Below are 17548 nucleotides of genomic sequence, written 5' to 3'. Positions count from 1 at the left end.
TTGTTGAAGTATTGCAATCACTCTTATCGAAAAACAAAATTTAAAACAACTTTTTTGCAGTAACACACTCACATTTTTCATAAAACAAACCCATTTTTTTCAGGAATCAACTCTCTGGAACCTAAAATGAATTTTTAAAAAACATATTTCTAGGCATCCACCCTCCCTAATCGTGCAAGAACATTTCAATTAACTTGTTGAAATACTGCAATCACCCTTATCCTGAAACTAAATTTAAATCAACTTTTTTGCAGTAACACACACACATTTTTCATAAAATTAACAGAGTTTTTTTAGGAATACACTCTCTGAAACTTAAAACTAATTTTAAATAAACTTCTTTCTAGGCATCCACTCTCCCTAATCTTGCAAGAAAATGTCAATTAACTTGTTGAAATAATGCATTCACGCCTAACCTGAAACTAAATTTAAATTAACTTTTTTGCAGTAACACACTCACATTTTTCATAAAACAAGCAATAATTTTTTCAGGAATCCACTCACTGGAACCTAAAACTAATTTTTTAAAAACATCTTTCTAGGCATCCACTCTCCCTAATTTTGCAAGAAAATTTCAATTAACTTGTTGAAATACTGCAATCACCCTTATCCTGAAACTAAATTTAAATCAACTTTTTTGCAGTAACACAAACACATTTTTCTATAAAATGAACAGATTTTTTTTCAGGAATAAACTCTCTGAAACCTAAAACTAATTTTAAATAAACTTCTTTCTAGGCATCCACTCTCCCTAATCTTGCAAGAAAATGACAATTAACTTGTTGAAATAATGCATTCACGCCTATCCTGTAACTAAATTTAAATCAACTATTTTGCAGTAACAAACTCACATTTTTCATAAAACAAACACATTTTTTTCAGGAATCCACTCTCTGAAACCTTCTACTCATTTTTTTAAAATTTCTTTCTAGGCATCCACTTTCCCTAATCTTGCAAGAAAATTTCAATTAACTTGTTGAAATGATGTATTCACTCCTATCCTGAAACGAAATTTAAATCAACTTTTTTGCAGTAACACACTCACATTTTTCATAAAACAGACACATTTTTTTCAGGAATCCACTCTCTGAAACCTTTTACTCATTTTTTTTTAATTTCTTTCTAGGCATCCACTCTCCCTAATCTTGCAAGAAAATTTCAATTAACTTGTTGAAGTATTGCAATCACTCTTATCCAAAAACGAAATTTAAAACAACTTTTTTGCAGTAACACACTCACATTTTTCATAAAACAAACCCATTTTTTTCAGGAATCAACTCTCTGGAACCTAAAATGAATTTTTAAAAAACATCTTTCTAGGCATCCACTCTCCCTAATCGTGCAAGAACATTTCAATTAACTTGTTGAAATACTGCAATCACCCTTATGCTGAAACTAAATTTAAATCAACTTTTTTGCAGTAACACACACACATTTTTCATAAAATTAACAGAGTTTTTTAAGGAATACACTCTCTGAAACTTAAAACTAATTTTAAATAAACTTCTTTCTAGGCATCCACTCTCCCTAATCTTGCAAGAAAATGTCAATTAACTTGTTGAAATGATGCATTCACGCCTAACCTGAAACTAAATTTAAATTAACTTTTTTGCAGTAACACACTCATATTTTTCATAAAACAAACACATTTTTTTCAGGAATCCACTCTCTGAAACCTTCTACTCATTTTTTTTAAATTTCTTTCTAGGTATCCACTCTCCCTAATCTTGCAAGAAAATTTCAATTAACTTGTTGAAATGATGCATTCACGCCTATCCTGAAACGAAATTTAAATCAACTTTTTTGCAGTAACACACTCACATTTTTCATAAAACAAACTATTTTTTTTTTCAGGAGTCCACTCTCTGGAACCTAAAACTAATTTTTAAAAAACATATTTCTAGTCATCCACTCTCCCTAATCTTGCAAGAAAATTGTAATTAACTTGTTGAAATATTGCAATCATCCTTACCCAAAAACGAAATTTAAATCAAATTTTTTGCACTAACACATTCACATTTTTCATAAAACAAACTAATTTTTTTTCAGGAATCTACTCTCTGAAACCTAAAACTAGGTTTAAATAAACTTCTTTCTAGGCATCCACTCTCCCTAATCTTGCAAGAAAATTTCAAATAACTTGTTGAAATGATGCATTCACGCCTATCCTGAAACGAAATTTAAAACAACTTTTTTGCAGTAACACACTCACATTTTTCATAAAACAAACCCATTTTTTTTTCAGGAATCAACTCTCTGGAACCTAAAATGAATTAAAAAAACATCTTTCTAGGCATCCACTCTCCCTAATTGTGCAAGAACATTTCAATTAACATGTTGAAATACTGCAATCACCCTTATCCTGAAACTAAATTTAAATAAACTTTTTTGCAGTAACAAACACATTATTCATAAAACGAAAACACTTTTTTTTCAGGAATCCACTCTCTGAAACCTTCTACTCATTTTTTTAAAATTTCTTTCTAGGCATCCACTTTCCCTAATCTTGCAAGAAAATTTCAATTAACTTGTTGAAATGATGCATTCACTCCTATCCTGAAACGAAATTTAAATCAACTTTTTTGCAGTAACACACTCACATTTTTCATAAAACAGACACATTTTTTTCAGGAATCCACTCTCTGAAACCTTTTACTCATTTTTTTTAATTTCTTTCTAGGCATCCACTCTCCCTAATCTTGCAAGAAAATTTCAATTAACTTGTTGAAGTATTGCAATCACTCTTATCGAAAAACAAAATTTAAAACAACTTTTTTGCAGTAACACACTCACATTTTTCATAAAACAAACCCATTTTTTTCAGGAATCAACTCTCTGGAACCTAAAATGAATTTTTTAAAAACATATTTCTAGGCATCCACTCTCCCTAATCGTGCAAGAAAATTGTAATTAACTTGTTGAAATATTGCAATCATCCTTACCCAAAAACGAAATTTAAATCAAATTTTTTGCACTAACACATTCACATTTTTCATAAAACAAACTAATTTTTTTTCAGGAATCTACTCTCTGAAACCTAAAACTAGGTTTAAATAAACTTCTTTCTAGGCATCCACTCTCCCTAATCTTGCAAGAAAATTTCAAATAACTTGTTGAAATGATGCATTCACGCCTATCCTGAAACTAAATTTAAAACAACTTTTTTGCAGTAACACACTCACATTTTTCATAAAACAAACCCATTTTTTTTTCAGGAATCAACTCTCTGGAACCTAAAATGAATTAAAAAAAACATCTTTCTAGGCATCCACTCTCCCTAATTGTGCAAGAACATTTCAATTAACATGTTGAAATACTGCAATCACCCTTATCCTGAAACTAAATTTAAATAAACTTTTTTGCAGTAACAAACACATTATTCATAAAACGAAAACACTTTTTTTTCAGGAATCCACTCTCTGAAACCTTCTACTCATTTTTTTAAAATTTCTTTCTAGGCATCCACTTTCCCTAATCTTGCAAGAAAATTTCAATTAACTTGTTGAAATGATGCATTCACTCCTATCCTGAAACGAAATTTAAATCAACTTTTTTGCAGTAACACACTCACATTTTTCATAAAACAGACACATTTTTTTCAGGAATCCACTCTCTGAAACCTTTTACTCATTTTTTTTAATTTCTTTCTAGGCATCCACTCTCCCTAATCTTGCAAGAAAATTTCAATTAACTTGTTGAAGTATTGCAATCACTCTTATCGAAAAACAAAATTTAAAACAACTTTTTTGCAGTAACACACTCACATTTTTCATAAAACAAACCCATTTTTTTCAGGAATCAACTCTCTGGAACCTAAAATGAATTTTTAAAAAACATATTTCTAGGCATCCACTCTCCCTAATCGTGCAAGAACATTTCAATTAACTTGTTGAAATACTGCAATCACCCTTATCCTGAAACTAAATTTAAATCAACTTTTTTGCAGTAACACACACACATTTTTCATAAAATTAACAGAGTTTTTTTAGGAATACACTCTCTGAAACTTAAAACTAATTTTAAATAAACTTCTTTCTAGGCATCCACTCTCCCTAATCTTGCAAGAAAATGTCAATTAACTTGTTGAAATAATGCATTCACGCCTAACCTGAAACTAAATTTAAATTAACTTTTTTGCAGTAACACACTCACATTTTTCATAAAACAAGCAATAATTTTTTCAGGAATCCACTCACTGGAACCTAAAACTAATTTTTTAAAAACATCTTTCTAGGCATCCACTCTCCCTAATTTTGCAAGAAAATTTCAATTAACTTGTTGAAATACTGCAATCACCCTTATCCTGAAACTAAATTTAAATCAACTTTTTTGCAGTAACACAAACACATTTTTCTATAAAATGAACAGATTTTTTTTCAGGAATAAACTCTCTGAAACCTAAAACTAATTTTAAATAAACTTCTTTCTAGGCATCCACTCTCCCTAATCTTGCAAGAAAATGACAATTAACTTGTTGAAATAATGCATTCACGCCTATCCTGTAACTAAATTTAAATCAACTATTTTGCAGTAACAAACTCACATTTTTCATAAAACAAACACATTTTTTTCAGGAATCCACTCTCTGAAACCTTCTACTCATTTTTTTAAAATTTCTTTCTAGGCATCCACTTTCCCTAATCTTGCAAGAAAATTTCAATTAACTTGTTGAAATGATGTATTCACTCCTATCCTGAAACGAAATTTAAATCAACTTTTTTGCAGTAACACACTCACATTTTTCATAAAACAGACACATTTTTTTCAGGAATCAACTCTCTGGAACCTAAAATGAATTTTTAAAAAACATCTTTCTAGGCATCCACTCTCCCTAATCGTGCAAGAACATTTCAATTAACTTGTTGAAATACTGCAATCACCCTTATGCTGAAACTAAATTTAAATCAACTTTTTTGCAGTAACACACACACATTTTTCATAAAATTAACAGAGTTTTTTAAGGAATACACTCTCTGAAACTTAAAACTAATTTTAAATAAACTTCTTTCTAGGCATCCACTCTCTCTAATCTTGCAAGAAAATGTCAATTAACTTGTTGAAATAATGCATTCACGCCTAACCTGAAACTAAATTTAAATTAACTTTTTTGCAGTAACACACTCATATTTTTCATAAAACAAACACATTTTTTTTCAGGAATCTACTCTCTAAAACCTACTACTCATTTTTTTAAAATTTCTTTCTAGGCATCCCTCTCCCTAATCTTGCAAGAAAATGTCAATTAACTTGTTGAAATAATGCATTCACGCCTAACCTGAAACTAAATTTAAATTAACTTTTTTGCAGTAACACACTCACATTTTTCATAAAACAAGCAATTATTTTTTCAGGAATCCACTCACTGGAACCTAAAACTAATTTTTAAAAAACATCTTTCTAGGCATCCACTCTCCCTAATTTTGCAAGAAAATTTCAATTAACTTGTTGAAATACTGCAATCACCCTTATCCTGAAACTAAATTTAAATCAACTTTTTTGCAGTAACACAAACACATTTTTTATAAAATGAACAGATTTTTTTTCAGGAATAAACTCTCTGAAACCTAAAACTAATTTTAAATAAACTTCTTTCTAGGCATCCACTCTTCCTAATCTTGCAAGAAAATGACAATTAACTTGTTGAAATAATGCATTCACGCCTATCCTGTAACTAAATTTAAATCAACTTTTTTGCAGTAACAAACTCACATTTTTCATAAAACAAACACATTTTTTTCAGGAATCCACTCTCTGAAACCTTCTACTCATTTTTTTTAAATTTCTTTCTAGGTATCCACTCTCCCTAATCTTGCAAGAAAATTTCAATTAACTTGTTGAAATGATGCATTCACGCCTATCCTGAAACTAAATTTAAATCAACTTTTTTGCAGTAACACACTCACATTTTTCATAAAACGAACACACTTTTTTTCAGGAATCCACTCTATGAAACCTTCGACTAAGTTTTTAAAAAATGTCTTTCTAGGAATCCACTCTCCCTAATCTTGCAAGAAAATTTCAATTAACTTGTTGAAATGATGCATTCACGCCTATCCTGAAACAAAATTTAAAAATCAACTTTTTTGCAGTAACACACTCACATTTTTCATAAAACAAACCCATTTTTTTTCAGGAATCAACTCTCTGGAACCTAAAATGATTTTTTAAAAAACATCTTTTTAGGCATCCACTCTCCCTAATCGTGCAAGATCATTTCAATTAACTTATTGAAATACAGCAATCACCCTTATCCTGAAACTAAATTTAAATCAACTTTTTTGCAGTAACACAAACACATTTTTTATAAAATGAACAGATTTTTTTTCAGGATTAAACTCTCTGAAACCTAAAACTAATTTTAAATAAACTTCTTTCTAGGCATCTACTCTCCCTAATCTTGCAAGAAAATGACAATTAACTTGTTGAAATAATGCATTCACGCCTATCCTGAAACTAAATTTAAATCTACTTTTTTGCAGTAACACACTCACATTTTTCATAAAACAAACACATTTTTTTTCAGGAATTCACTCTCTGAAACCTTCTACTAATTGTTTTTTAATTTCTAGGCATCCACTCTCTCTAATCTTGCAAGAAAATTTCAATTAACTTGTTGAAATGATGCATTCACGCCTATCCTGAAAGGAAATTTAAAAATCAACTTTTTTGCAGTAACAAACTCACATTTTTCATAAAACAAACACATTTTTTTCAGGAATCCACTCTCTGAAACCTTCTACTCATTTTTTTTAAATTTCTTTCTAGGTATCCACTCTCCCTAATCTTGCAAGAAAATTTCAATTAACTTGTTGAAATGATGCATTCACGCCTATCCTGAAACTAAATTTAAATCAACTTTTTTGCAGTAACACAAACACATTTTTTATAAAATGAACAGATTTTTTTCAGGAATAAACTCTCTGAAACCAAAAACTAATTTTAAATAAACTGCTTTCTAGGCATCCACTCTCCCTAATCTTGCAAGAAAATTTCAAATAACTTGTTGAAATGATGCATTCACGCCTATCCTGAAACTAAATTTAAAACAACTTTTTTGCAGTAACACACTCACATTTTTCATAAAACAAACCCATTTTTTTTTTCAGGAATCAACTCTCTGGAACCTAAAATGAATTAAAAAAAACATCTTTCTAGGCATCCTCTCTCCCTAATTGTGCAAGAACATTTCAATTAACATGTTGAAATACTGCAATCACCCTTATCCTGAAACTAAATTTAAATAAACTTTTTTGCAGTAACACACACACATTATTCATAAAACGAAAACACTTTTTTTTCAGGAATCCACTCTCTGAAACCTTCTACTCATTTTTTTTAAAATTTCTTTCTAGGCATCCACTTTCCCTAATCTTGCAAGAAAATTTCAATTAACTTGTTGAAATGATGTATTCACTCCTATCCTGAAACGAAATTTAAATCAACTTTTTTGCAGTAACACACTCACATTTTTCATAAAACAGACACATTTTTTCAGGAATCCACTCTCTGAAACCTTTTACTCATTTTTTTTTAATTTCTTTCTAGGCATCCACTCTCCCTAATCTTGCAAGAAAATTTCAATTAACTTGTTGAAGTATTGCAATCACTCTTATCCAAAAACGAAATTTAAAACAACTTTTTTGCAGTAACACACTCACATTTTTCATAAAACAAACCCATTTTTTTCAGGAATCAACTCTCTGGAACCTAAAATGAATTTTTAAAAAACATCTTTCTAGGCATCCACTCTCCCTAATCGTGCAAGAACATTTCAATTAACTTGTTGAAATACTGCAATCACCCTTATGCTGAAACTAAATTTAAATCAACTTTTTTGCAGTAACACACACACATTTTTCATAAAATTAACAGAGTTTTTTAAGGAATACACTCTCTGAAACTTAAAACTAATTTTAAATAAACTTCTTTCTAGGCATCCACTCTCCCTAATCTTGCAAGAAAATGTCAATTAACTTGTTGAAATAATGCATTCACGCCTAACCTGAAACTAAATTTAAATTAACTTTTTTGCAGTAACACACTCACATTTTTCATAAAACAAACACATTTTTTTTCAGGAATCTACTCTCTAAAACCTACTACTCATTTTTTTTAAATTTCTTTCTAGGCATCCCTCTCCCTAATCTTGCAAGAAAATGTCAATTAACTTGTTGAAATAATGCATTCACGCCTAACCTGAAACTAAATTTAAATTAACTTTTTTGCAGTAACACACTCACATTTTTCATAAAACAAGCAATTATTTTTTCAGGAATCCACTCACTGGAACCTAAAACTAATTTTTAAAAAACATCTTTCTAGGCATCCACTCTCCCTAATTTTGCAAGAAAATTTCAATTAACTTGTTGAAATACTGCAATCACCCTTATCCTGAAACTAAATTTAAATCAACTTTTTTGCAGTAACACAAACACATTTTTTATAAAATGAACAGATTTTTTTTCAGGAATAAACTCTCTGAAACCTAAAACTAATTTTAAATAAACTTCTTTCTAGGCATCCACTCTTCCTAATCTTGCAAGAAAATGACAATTAACTTGTTGAAATAATGCATTCACGCCTATCCTGTAACTAAATTTAAATCAACTTTTTTGCAGTAACAAACTCACATTTTTCATAAAACAAACACATTTTTTTCAGGAATCCACTCTCTGAAACCTTCTACTCATTTTTTTTAAATTTCTTTCTAGGTATCCACTCTCCCTAATCTTGCAAGAAAATTTCAATTAACTTGTTGAAATGATGCATTCATGCCTATCCTGAAACTAAATTTAAATCAACTTTTTTGCAGTAACACACTCACATTTTTCATAAAACAAACACAATTTTTTTCAGGAATCCACTCTATGAAACCTTCGACTAAGTTTTTAAAAAATGTCTTTCTAGGAATCCACTCTCCCTAATCTTGCAAGAAAATTTCAATTAACTTGTTGAAATGATGCATTCACGCCTATCCTGAAACAAAATTTAAAAATCAACTTTTTTGCAGTAACACACTCACATTTTTCATAAAACAAACCCATTTTTTTCTGGAATCAACTCTCTGGAACCTAAAATGATTTTTTAAAAAACATGTTTTTAGGCATCCACTCTCCCTAATCGTGCAAGATCATTTCAATTAACTTATTGAAATACAGCAATCACCCTTATCCTGAAACTAAATTTAAATCAACTTTTTTGCAGTAACACAAACACATTTTTTATAAAATGAACAGATTTTTTTTCAGGATTAAACTCTCTGAAACCTAAAACTAATTTTAAATAAACTTCTTTCTAGGCATCTACTCTCCCTAATCTTGCAAGAAAATGACAATTAACTTGTTGAAATAATGCATTCACGCCTATCCTGAAACTAAATTTAAATCTACTTTTTTGCAGTAACACACTCACATTTTTCATAAAACAAACACATTTTTTTCAGGAATTCACTCTCTGAAACCTTCTACTATTTTTTTTTTAATTTCTAGGCATCCACTCTCTCTAATCTTGCAAGAAAATTTCAATTAACTTGTTGAAATGATGCATTCACGCCTATCCTGAAAGGAAATTTAAAAATCAACTTTTTTGCAGTAACAAACTCACATTTTTCATAAAACAAACACATTTTTTTCAGGAATCCACTCTCTGAAACCTTCTACTCATTTTTTTTAAATTTCTTTCTAGGTATCCACTCTCCCTAATCTTGCAAGAAAATTTCAATTAACTTGTTGAAATGATGCATTCACGCCTATCCTGAAACTAAATTTAAATCAACTTTTTTGCAGTAACACACTCACATTTTTCATAAAACGAACACACTTTTTTTCAGGAATCCACTCTATGAAACCTTCGACTAAGTTTTTAAAAAATGTCTTTCTAGGAATCCACTCTCCCTACTCTTGCAAGAAAATTTCAATTAACTTGTTGAAATATTGCAATCACCCTTATCTAAAAACGAAATTTGAAAAACAACTTTTTTGCAGTAACACACTCACATTTTTCATAAAACAAACCCATTTTTTTTTCAGGAATCAACTCTCTGGAACCTAAAATGATTTTTTTTAAAACATCTTTTTAGGCATCCACTCTCCCTAATCGTGCAAGATCATTTCAATTAACTTATTGAAATACAGCAATCACCCTTATCCTGAAACTAAATTTAAATCAACTTTTTTGCAGTAACACAAACACATTTTTAATAAAATGAACACATTTTTTTCAGGAATAAACTCTCTGAAATCTAAAACTAATTTTAAATAAACTTCTTTCTAGGCATCCACTCTCCATAATCTTGTAAGAAAATGACAATTAACTTGTTGAAATAATGCATTCACGCCTATCCTGAAACTAAGTTTAAATCAACTTTTTTGCAGTACCACACTCACATTTCTCATAAAACAAACGCATTTTTTTTCAGGAATCCACTCTCTGAAACCTTCTACTATTTTTTTTTAAATTTCTTTCTAGGCATCCACTCTCCCTAATCTTGCAAGAAAATTTCAATTAACTTGTTGAAATGATGCATTCACGACTATCCTGAAACGAAATTTAAAAATCAACTTTTTTGCAGTAACACACTCACATTTTTCATAAAACAAACACATTTTTTTCAGGAATCCACCCTCTGAAACCTTCTACTCATTTTTTTAAAATTTCTTTCTAGGCATCCACTCTCCCTAATCTTGCAAGAAAATTTCAATTAACTTGTTGAAATGATGCATTCACGCCTATCCTGAAACTAAATTTAAATCAACTTTTTTGCAGTAACAAACTCACATTTTTCATAAAACGTACACACTTTTTTCAGGAATCCACTCTATGAAACCTACGACTAAGTTTTTAAAAAATGTCTTTCAAGGCATCCACTCTCCCTAATCTTGCAAGAAAATTTCAATTTACTTGTTGAAATGATGCATTCACACCTATTCTGAAACTAAATTTAAATCAACTTTTTTGCAGTAACACACTCACATTTTTCATAAAACAAACAATTTTTTTTTCAGAAGTCCACTCTCTGGAACCTAAAACAAATTAAAAAAAATATATTTCTAGGCATCCACTCTCCCTAATCTTGCAAGAAAATTTTAATTAACTTGTTGAAATATTGCAATCACCCTTATCCAAAAACGAAATTTAAATCAAATTTTTTGCACTAACACACTCACATTTTTCATAAAACAAACTAATTTTTTTTCAGGAATCTACTCTCTGAAACCTAAAACTAGGTTTAAATAAAGTTCTTTCGAGGCATCCACTCTCCCTAATCTTGCAAGAAAATTTCAAATAACTTGTTGAAATGATGCATTCACGCCTATCCTGAAACTAAATTTAAAACAACTTTTTTGCAGTAACACACTCACATTTTTCAGAAAACAAACCCATTTTTTTTCAGGAATCAACTCTCTGGAACCTAAAATGAATTAAAAAAACATCTTTCTAGGCATCCACTCTCCCTATTCGTGCAAGAACATTTCTATTAACTTGTTGAAATACTGCAATCACCCTTATCCTGAAACTAAGTTTAAATCAACTTTTTTGCAGAAACACACACACATTTTTCATAAAATTAACAGATTTTTTTTAGGAATACACTCTCTGAAACTTAAAACTAATTTTAAATAAACTTCTTTCTAGGCATCCACTCTCCCTATTCTTGCAAGAAAATGTCAATTAACTTGTTGAAATAATGCATTCACGCCTAACCTGAAACTAAATTTAAATTAACTTTTTTGCAGTAACACACTCACATTTTTCATAAAACAAACACATTTTTTTCAGGAATCTACTCTCTGAAACCTACTACTCATTTTTTTTAAATTTCTTTCTAGGCATCCCTCTCCCTAATCTTGCAAGAAAATGTCAATTAACTTGTTGAAATAATGCATTCACGCCTAACCTGAAACTAAATTTAAATTAACTTTTTTTGCAGTAACACACTCACATTTTTCATAAAACAAGCAATTATTTTTTCAGGAATCCACTCACTGGAATCTAAAACTAAGTTTTTAAAAAACATCTTTCTAGGCATCCACTCTCCCTAATTTTGCAAGAAAATTTCAATTAACTTGTTGAAATACTGCAATCACCCTTATCCTGAAACTAAATTTAAATCAACTTTTTTGCAGTAACACAAACACATTTTTTATAAAATGAACAGATTTTTTTTCAGGAATAAACTCTCTGAAACCTAAAACTAATTTTAAATAAACTTCTTTCTAGGCATCCACTCTCCCCAATCTTGCAAGAAAATGACAATTAACTTGTTGAAATAATGCATTCACGCCTATCCTGAAACTAAATTTAAATCAACTTTTTTGCAGTAACACACTCACATTTTTCATAAAACAAACACATTTTTTTTCAGGAATCCACTCTCTGAAACCTTCTACTAATTTTTTTTAAATTTCTTTCTAGGCATCCACTCTCCATAATCTTGCAAGAAAATTTCAATTAACTTGTTGAAATGATGCATTCACGCCTATCCTGAAACAAAATTTAAAAATCAACTTTTTTGCAGTAACACACTCACATTTTTCATAAAACAAACCCATTTTTTTTCAGGAATCAACTCTCTGGAACCTAAAATGATTTTTTAAAAAACATCTTTTTAGGCATCCACTCTCCCTAATCGTGCAAGATCATTTCAATTAACTTATTGAAATACAGCAATCACCCTTATCCTGAAACTAAATTTAAATCAACTTTTTTGCAGTAACACAAACACATTTTTTATAAAATGAACAGATTTTTTTTCAGGATTAAACTCTCTGAAACCTAAAACTAATTTTAAATAAACTTCTTTCTAGGCATCTACTCTCCCTAATCTTGCAAGAAAATGACAATTAACTTGTTGAAATAATGCATTCACGCCTATCCTGAAACTAAATTTAAATCTACTTTTTTGCAGTAACACACTCACATTTTTCATAAAACAAACACATTTTTTTTCAGGAATTCACTCTCTGAAAACTTCTACTAATTTTTTTTTAATTTCTAGGCATCCACTCTCTCTAATCTTGCAAGAAAATTTCAATTAACTTGTTGAAATGATGCATTCACGCCTATCCTGAAAGGAAATTTAAAAATCAACTTTTTTGCAGTAACAAACTCACATTTTTCATAAAACAAACAAATTTTTTTCAGGAATCCACTCTCTGAAACCTTCTACTCATTTTTTTTTAATTTCTTTCTAGGTATCCACTCTCCCTAATCTTGCAAGAAAATTTCAATTAACTTGTTGAAATGATGCATTCACGCCTATCCTGAAACTAAATTTAAATCAACTTTTTTGCAGTAACACAAACACATTTTTTATAAAATGAACATATTTTTTTTCAGGAATAAACTCTCTGAAACCAAAAACTAATTTTAAATAAACTTCTTTCTAGGCATCCACTCTCCCTAATCTTGCAAGAAAATTTCAAATAACTTGTTGAAATGATGCATTCACGCCTATCCTGAAACTAAATTTAAAACAACTTTTTTGCAGTAACACACTCACATTTTTCATAAAACAAACCCATTTTTTTTTCAGGAATCAACTCTCTGGAACCTAAAATGAATTAAAAAAAACATCTTTCTAGGCATCCTCTCTCCCTAATTGTGCAAGAACATTTCAATTAACATGTTGAAATACTGCAATCACCCTTATCCTGAAACTAAATTTAAATAAACTTTTTTGCAGTTACACACACACATTATTCATAAAACGAAAACACTTTTTTTTCAGGAATCCACTCTCTGAAACCTTCTACTCATTTTTTTTAAAATTTCTTTCTAGGCATCCACTTTCCCTAATCTTGCAAGAAAATTTCAATTAACTTGTTGAAATGATGTATTCACTCCTATCCTGAAACGAAATTTAAATCAACTTTTTTGCAGTAACACACTCACATTTTTCATAAAACAGACACATTTTTTTCAGGAATCCACTCTCTGAAACCTTTTACTCATTTTTTTTTAATTTCTTTCTAGGCATCCACTCTCCCTAATCTTGCAAGAAAATTTCAATTAACTTGTTGAAGTATTGCAATCACTCTTATCCAAAAACGAAATTTAAAACAACTTTTTTGCAGTAACACACTCACATTTTTCATGAAACAAACCCATTTTTTTCAGGAATCAACTCTCTGGAACCTAAAATGAATTTTTAAAAAACATCTTTCTAGGCATCCACTCTCCCTAATCGTGCAAGAACATTTCAATTAACTTGTTGAAATACTGCAATCACCCTTATGCTGAAACTAAATTTAAATCAACTTTTTTGCAGTAACACACACACATTTTTCATAAAATTAACAGAGTTTTTTAAGGAATACACTCTCTGAAACTTAAAACTAATTTTAAATAAACTTCTTTCTAGGCATCCACTCTCCCTAATCTTGCAAGAAAATGTCAATTAACTTGTTGAAATAATGCATTCACGCCTAACCTGAAACTAAATTTAAATTAACTTTTTTGCAGTAACACACTCACATTTTTCATAAAACAAACCCATTTTTTTTTCAGGAATCAACTCTCTGGAACCTAAAATGAATTAAAAAAAACATCTTTCTAGGCATCCACTCTCCCTAATTGTGCAAGAACATTTCAATTAACATGTTGAAATACTACAATCACCCTTATCCTGAAACTAAATTTAAATAAACTTTTTTGCAGTAACACACACATTATTCATAAAACGAAAACACTTTTTTTTCAGGAATCCATTCTCTGAAACCTTCTACTCATTTTTTAAAAATTTCTTTCTAGGCATCCACTTTCCCTAATCTTGCAAGAAAATTTCAATTAACTTGTTGAAATGATGCATTCACTCCTATCCTGAAACGAAATTTAAATCAACTTTTTTGCAGTAACACACTCACATTTTTCATAAAACAAACCCATTTATTTCAGGAATCAACTCTCTGGAACCTAAAATGAATTTTTAAAAAACATCTTTGTAGGCATCCACTCTCCCTAATCGTGCAAGAACATTTAAATTAACTTGTTGAAATACTGCAATCACCCTTATCCTGAAACTAAATTTAAATCAACTTTTTTGCAGTAACACACACACATTTTTCATAAAATTAACAGATTTTTTTAGGAATACACTCTCTGAAACTTAAAACTAATTTTAAATAAACTTCTTTCTAGGCATCCACTCTCCCTAATCTTGCAAGAAAATGTCAATTAACTTGCTGAAATAATGCATTCACGCCTAACCTGAAACTAAATTTAAATTAACTTTTTTGCAGTAACACACTCAAATTTTTCATAAAACAAATACATTTTTTTTCAGGAATCTACTCTCTGAAACCTACTACTCATTTTTTTTAAATTTCTTTCTAGGCATCCCTCTCCCTAATCTTGCAAGAAAATGTCAATTAACTTGTTGAAATTATGCATTCACGCCGAACCTGAAACTAAATTTAAATTAACTTTTTTGCAGTAACACACACATTTTTCATAAAACAAGCAATTATTTTTTCAGGAATCCACTCACTGGAACCTAAAACTAATTTTTAAAAAACATCTTTCTAGGCATCCACTCTCCCTAATTTTGCAAGAAATTTTCAATTAACTTGTTGAAATACTGCAATCACCCTTATCCTGAAACTACATTTAAATCAACTTTTTTGCAGTAACACAAACACATTTTTTATAAAATGAACAGATTTTTTTTCAGGAATAAACTCTCTGAAACCTAAAACTAATTTTAAATAAACTTCTTTCTAGGCATCCACTCTCCCTAATCTTGCAAGAAAATTTCAAATAACTTGTTGAAATGATGCATTCACGCCTATCCTGAAACTAAATTTAAAACAACTTTTTTGCAGTAACACACTCACATTTTTCATAAAACAAACCCATTTTTTTTTCAGGAATCAACTCTCTGGAACCTAAAATGAATTAAAAAAAACATCTTTCTAGGCATCCACTCTCCCTAATTGTGCAAGAACATTTCAATTAACATGTTGAAATACTACAATCACCCTTATCCTGAAACTAAATTTAAATAAACTTTTTTGCAGTAACACACACATTATTCATAAAACGAAAACACTTTTTTTTCAGGAATCCATTCTCTGAAACCTTCTACTCATTTTTTAAAAATTTCTTTCTAGGCATCCACTTTCCCTAATCTTGCAAGAAAATTTCAATTAACTTGTTGAAATGATGCATTCACTCCTATCCTGAAACGAAATTTAAATCAACTTTTTTGCAGTAACACACTCACATTTTTCATAAAACAGACACATTTTTTTCAGGAATCCACTCTCTGAAACCTTTTACTCATTTTTTTAAATTTCTTTCTAGGCATCCACTCTCCCTAATCTTGCAAGAAAATTTCAATTAACTTGTTGAAGTATTGCAATCACTCTTATCCAAAAACGAAATTTAAAACAACTTTTTTGCAGTAACACACTCACATTTTTCATAAAACAAACCCATTTTTTTCAGGAATCAACTCTCTGGAACCTAAAATGAATTTTTAAAAAACATCTTTCTAGGCATCCACTCTCCCTAATCGTGCAAGAACATTTCAATTAACTTGTTGAAATACTGCAATCACCCTTATCCTGAAACTAAATTTAAATCAACTTTTTTGCAGTAACGCACACACATTTTTCATAAAATTAACAGAGTTTTTTTAGGAATACACTCTCTGAAACTTAAAACTAATTTTAAATAAACTTCTTTCTAGGCATCCACTCTCCCTAATCTTGCAAGACAATGTCAATTAACTTGTTGAAATAATGCATTCACGCCTAACCTGAAACTAAATTTAAATTAACTTTTTTGCAGTAACACACTCACATTTTTCATAAAACAAGCAATTATTTTTTCAGGAATCCACTCACTGGAACCTAAAACTAATTTTTAAAAAACATCTTTCTAGGCATCCACTCTCCCTAATTTTGCAAGAAAATTTCAATTAACTTGTTGAAATACTGCAATCACCCTTATCCTGAAACTAAATTTAAATCAACTTTTTTGCAGTAACACAAACACATTTTTTATAAAATGAACAGATTTTTTTTCAGGAATAAACTCTCTGAAACCTAAAACTAATTTTAAATAAACTTCTTTCTAGGCATCCACTCTCCCTAATCTTGCAAGAAAATGACAATTAACTTGTTGAAATAATGCATTCACGCCTATCCTGTAACTAAATTTAAATCAACTATTTTGCAGTAACAAACTCACATTTTTCATAAAACAAACACATTTTTTTCAGGAATCCACTCTCTGAAACCTTCTACTCATTTTTTTTAAATTTCTTTCTAGGTATCCACTCTCCCTAATCTTGCAAGAAAATTTCAATTAACTTGTTGAAATGATGCATTCACGCCTATCCTGAAACTAAATTTAAATCAACTTTTTTGCAGTAACACACTCACATTTTTCATAAAACGAACACACTTTTTTTCAGGAATCCACTCTATGAAACCTTCGACTAAGTTTTTAAAAAATGCCTTTCTAGGAATCCACTCTCCCTAATCTTGCAAGAAAATTTCAATTAACTTGTTGAAATATTGCAATCACCCTTATCCAAAAACGA

The sequence above is a fragment of the Lissotriton vulgaris genome, chromosome 2_2, assembly GCF_964263255.1.
Source record: "Lissotriton vulgaris chromosome 2_2, aLisVul1.2, whole genome shotgun sequence".
NCBI classification, from domain to species: Eukaryota; Metazoa; Chordata; class Amphibia; order Caudata; family Salamandridae; genus Lissotriton; species Lissotriton vulgaris.
Note: the sequence above shows the minus strand (reverse complement) of the source record.